Source organism: Trichechus manatus, unplaced genomic scaffold, assembly GCF_000243295.1.
Source record: "Trichechus manatus latirostris isolate Lorelei unplaced genomic scaffold, TriManLat1.0 scaffold00109, whole genome shotgun sequence".
Lineage (NCBI taxonomy): Eukaryota > Metazoa > Chordata > Mammalia > Sirenia > Trichechidae > Trichechus > Trichechus manatus.
Genome location: NW_004444045.1, coordinates 5731412 through 5736714, shown reverse-complemented (window position 1 = coordinate 5736714; position 5303 = coordinate 5731412). Strand labels below are relative to the sequence as shown.

Here is a 5303-nt window from a genome sequence, read left to right as displayed (position 1 = left end):
TGTTAATTCCAACATTTGTCTTCTGAGTCTGGTTCTGGTGCTTGCTTTGTCTCTTCAGACTTTGTTTTCTTGCCTTTTGGCATTCTTTTTGTTGTTGTTGTTGTTGAAAGCTAGATATGCTGTATCAGGTAATAAAAACTGAGGCCAATAGACCTCTAGTGTGAGGATTTAAATTAATCTGGATTGTATTAACATAAAGTTTTGAATGTTTGCTTTAATTGTAGGGACCAGAGGCTTCAAGTCCTCTAGGGTCTTTGATTTTGTCTCCTCTCTTGACTTTGCACTTCCCTAAGTACTCCTCCTTACAGAGTCAATATCTTGAAGCTCTTTCATTTTAAATCCACTGCTATTATACTGCACCCCTGTTGGTGTGGTGGTATGGTGTGAGGAGGGAAAGTATTCTATAATCTTATGATTAAGCCTCAGTCTTTTAGTAGGCTTTTGATTCTGAGCTGTGGCCTACAAATTGTTTTCCCACTGGTATAGGCTTTGTTCTGCCCTTAGGTGAGACAGAAAGGCTAGCAGTGGCTAATGGCAATGATGCCCTTTCCTTATGTAGGATATGGCTTTGGTAACATCTTTTCCTTTGAAAAGTAGGCCTTTGTTATGTTGAATGTTCTAGGTGTAGTTCACTTGATTACTCTTTGCTTCCTCTTGCCAGAGGCTCTTTCTTGGATCTTCACCATGAGAAACTGGTGTAGTTCTTAGAGGTAAAATCCACAAAGTTTGGCAGAGCTCTTAAGACTGAAGCTCCAAGAAGTACCTCACTCTTGTGCTAGTCTACACTAAGCCTCCAGAAATTAATCATAATTGCCTTTTAAGTGTTCCTACTAGCTTATGGCTCCAGTGATCTCTGCTCCAGGTAAGCAGATCTCAGCTGTAATATTGTACATGCCTATCTTTCTAGATTTCAGCCTTGCAGTTTGTCCTGCAACCTCAGTTCTCTGAAGGGTCCAAGTGAATTTGTTGATTTTTAGTTTGTTTAGTTTTTCCTTGCTGTATCAATGGGAGTGATGACTTGCAAGGTCTTTACTTGTTACAGTTGGAATTAGAAGTCAATAATTTACTGTCTGTCTCCAATTGGGGAGCCCAGAACCTTTAAATCCTTGTCTGTTTGCCATGTGGCATGTATTCCTTGTGTCTTGTAACTTTCAGTTGGTCACAGAAGAAGGGAAACATTTACCTCTGGAGCAAAAAGGTAAAACTCAGTCGAATTGAGAATATGCTCAATAAAAGCAGGATAGATTGTTAAACGAATTGTCAACACTTCTTCTATGCAAGAAACTTCCATTTAAAAAAAAAAGTTCTAAGTTAACATTTTTGGAATGAAGCAGTTGAGAACATGGAATCTTTCGTTCTAGATATTGATAGAGTACCTATTATATGCCAGGCTCTGTGGAAGCTGCTGGGGATATAAGGGTCAGTAAGATGGATGACTTGTTGCCCATATTGAGCTTAAACTTTAAGGATGGATACAAAATTACAGTCTCTTTAATAGCATGATTTGGAGGAGAATCTTCAGGTATGGAGAAAAAGTATAACTAAACCCTGGGGCTAAGTGATAACAAGAACTGAAAAGAAAGAAAAATCTCAGCATAGATGGAGCATGGAATAAGTGTGAGTGAGTCATAGCAGGAAATAAATGGCACATTCAAAAAGTATAATTGAAGATGATTTAAGGAACTGCTTTCATAGATGTTGTCAAGGTTAATGGATAACATCAGGAGTTGGTTAAACACTTACCACTTCACCTGAAGGGACATGGGGAGGGAGTGGTTACCAAAATTAGAGGAGAGTTATAACTGTAGGAATGAGTGACCAGAGAGGAGATTTGATCCTCAGTTGAGCAATGCAGCCTCTACCAGTCACCGAACTGACAGGAAAAGATCCAAGGGTGTAAATCTTTTCCTGCTCTATGATGTCATGTATTTGCCTATCATTGGCTGAACATAAACAGAGACAAGAGGTTTCAGGCAGTCCACAGAGTTTAACCTTCTTTAGAACAAAGCAAGGTAGAGCAAAATGGAGAGTGAAACCGGTGGGTGTAAGGTAGGGTAGCAAATTGATATTATAGAGCATAGTGCAGTCAGTTTGCCCTTCAGCATTCATTCTTGTTTCTTTACCTAGGTAAAAAATTGTGTTCCTCATAGAGCAGACACAAAAAACCCCATCAGCTGATATATCATCAGAGTAGCGTAAATTAAGTCACATTTCCACATGAAGCCCAAAATATTTGCCTCACTAATGCTATCTGTATTATGTTAAAAGAGGAGGGGAGAGGCATTGAAAAAGCAGTTAATTAACAAAAATTATAGATGCAAATTCTCCACTTCTATAGCTGCTGTAATGCCTAAATTGAAAATCAAACTCCTTGTCAGTACTTCCTTTGGATGGAGTCCAAACCATTATCTCACAGCAACTGGGTGGTCCTAATTGTATTGGATTGCCTCAGTTTTCTACAGACTAGTATGATTGGTTAAGAGAAATCCCAGGGAATCTTTTGAATTTCACTGAATTCCCTGGTTTACCTAATTTTCTTTTAGTAATCTGGGTGAATCATCCGAGTTGGTAGCATGAGGAGTTCCAAATGGCAAGAGGAAGACTCAGCTTACAATTTAACAGAAACATGACTGTTTTCCCAGTAGAGACAGTTTTTACTTGAGCACTAAAACTTCCAAACCCACTGCACCCAAGGTAATCAGGAAGGGAGGCAAAAATCCCATAAGTGGTACATGTTATAATGAGAAGGATTCCTTGCATTAGCATCCCTTGATTTCAGAACTTATTCATTCTGACTGTGGGTAGACCTTCTCCTACTCTGTGATGTCCTAGAGCCTATCATTGGCTAAACAGAAACAGAGGCAAGAGGGTTCAGGTGATATATTGTCCACAAATTTAAGGCATATGCTGCATCTTGCAGAACAACACTCTAATCCTGGGTTCCACTAGGAATAAATTGCTGCCTGTTTCATGATGGAAATAGATTCAATATAACCAACCTGCCACCAGGTGGATGGTGGTTTTATCTAGGTGATTATGCTCTATTCGGGCTTAGTGTTGGCTTCTACTATTGGCAGTTTGAGCACTCAGCAGTGGCTATAGTGTGATCGTCCTTAGTGAAGAAAAGTCCATGTTGTTGGGTCCAAGATTAGCCTCCGTAGATGTCATTGTGGCCACCTTTAAAATGTGTACATTGATAGGAAAAGAGGCTGACTGACATTTGGCAAATGGGTCATCTTGTCCACCTCCTTTTTAATGGATGCCTTTTGGTAGACATTTACATGAGATACAAATATCTTCATATTTTCTGCAAATTCTAAGGAACCCATCTACATACCTCTTCCCAAATCTTGTGCATCATCAGTCTTTCAATCTTGCTCCAAGTCCCTGACCATAAGTTACTGCCCATAAATCAATGTATACCTATATCTCAGGTCATACCTTAATCAATGAAACTGGACAATCAGATTGTCCTGCTTGAATCCATACAGGGAGGATTGCTTTTCACCATTGTTTTTCAGAGTCAACTCTGAGTGGGGCTATAGGGCAGCAACTGTCATCTTATATCTGATGCCAGCATAGTATGCATACTTCTCCATAAACCAGGTGCATGCATTTTCATCCTCTGCTAACTGGTCATACATGTAGGCTGAGGAAGAGATAGCAACAGAGTAGAAATAAGTACAAAAGGAACCTGAATGGTCTGCCCATGCAGTCTATTTGTAACTTATGGACCTTCTTAGACTTGGTCTTATGTATATTATTTATATTTGACAATTGAAAATTGCTATACCATCTGATTTTATGATTCAGCAGTCAATCAGATAACATCCAACTCCTGAAGAGCAGTTTGGACTGCAGAGTCATTCGCTAGGTATCTAATGGTCAGGTGTTCAGTCTCTACTGGGGCCCAGTAGTAAGTGAAGAGTTGCTTTTTAAATCAGAAGATAGATGTATCTGTGTTTGCTTTGGTAGCATATATGCTAACATTGGACTGATGCATTGAGGATTGGCAAGGCCTCTACACAAGGATGACATACAAATTCATGAAGTGTTGCATATTTTTGGGACAGGAAAATTGGGCAGGTGGGCACAGGGAACCCAGGGTGGAAAGGGAGAGAAGAGTGCTGACACTTGGCAGGGATTGCAATCAATGTCACAAAACAATTTGTGTATAAAATTTTTGAAGGAAAAATTAATTTGCACTGTAAAATTTAAAAAAAATTAAAAAAGGGGCTTACTACTTTAGGTTGGTTGTTGAGACATCCCACTTCGAGCCTACTGACTGGAAGGCCTGCTGGGCTTCAAGAAAACCGAACCAACATTTTCCATGAACCAGAGCTTTGTTCTGTTTCAATTGTTCCTGCCAGGTAGTATTTACTGTTAATAAACATAATTCCAAAACCATTCAATAAATCTGTAACTTGAACAACAATAAAAGAGAAGAAGATAGATATATCTGCAGAAGCAAGCATTGTCTACTTCAAAATCCTAAGGAACTTTGTCAGAGGGTACATAAGTCACCTCTATTTCCCACAGATAACTTCCAATACCTTTGGGTTTATGGGTGACAAGATGCAAGTAGCAGGACAACTTGATCCTGCTGCCAAGACTTCTCTTACTCCAGACCCCATTTAGAATTTTAAACTAACCAGAAAATTAGCCAGAACAACATATCTAAATGTGACATATGTTATCTCCCCAAATACAAAGGGAGTCACCAAATATTGTGCCTCTGTGTATTGGTTGGTTTTATGGATTGAATTGTGTTGCCCCAAATTATGTGTCAACTTGGCTAGGTCATGATTCCCAGTATTGTGTGGCTGTCCTCAATTTTGTGATCTGATATAATTACCCTATGTCTTGTAAATCCAAGCCTCTATGCCTATGACTGTGATCTTATTTGGGTGTGAGCTGTCTGGTATGTTAATGAGGCAGAACACAATCTACAGGATTAGGTTGTATCTTGTGTCAATTACTTTTGAGATATAAAAGAGGGAAGAGAAAAAAGAGGAGAGGGTCCTCCTACCACCATGAAAGAAGAGCTGGGAGGGGAGCACAACCTTTGGACCCAGGGTTCCTGAGCTGAGAAACCCCTAGACCAAGGGGAAGACTGATGACGAGGACCTTCCCTGAGAGCCGACAGAGAGACAAGGCCTTCCCCTGGAGCTGGTGCCATAAATTAGGACTTCTAATCTCTTAAACTGTGAAAGAATAAACTTCTGTTTTTTAAAGCCATTCACTTGTGGTATTTCTGTTACAGCAACACTAGATAATTAGACATTTGGGTAGTACAAGATGCA

The 5303-nt window shown here is 39.6% G+C and overlaps 1 non-coding gene across 1 annotated transcript; it reads left to right on the top strand.

The window, feature by feature from the left end:
- The first annotated feature begins 3963 nt into the window (after positions 1 to 3963).
- LOC111821841 (U6 spliceosomal RNA) lies at positions 3964 to 4066 on the top strand. Its single transcript, XR_002825176.1, has one exon. It is a non-coding gene; the product is annotated as a U6 spliceosomal RNA (small nuclear RNA).
- Positions 4067 to 5303: the final 1237 nt, after the last annotated feature.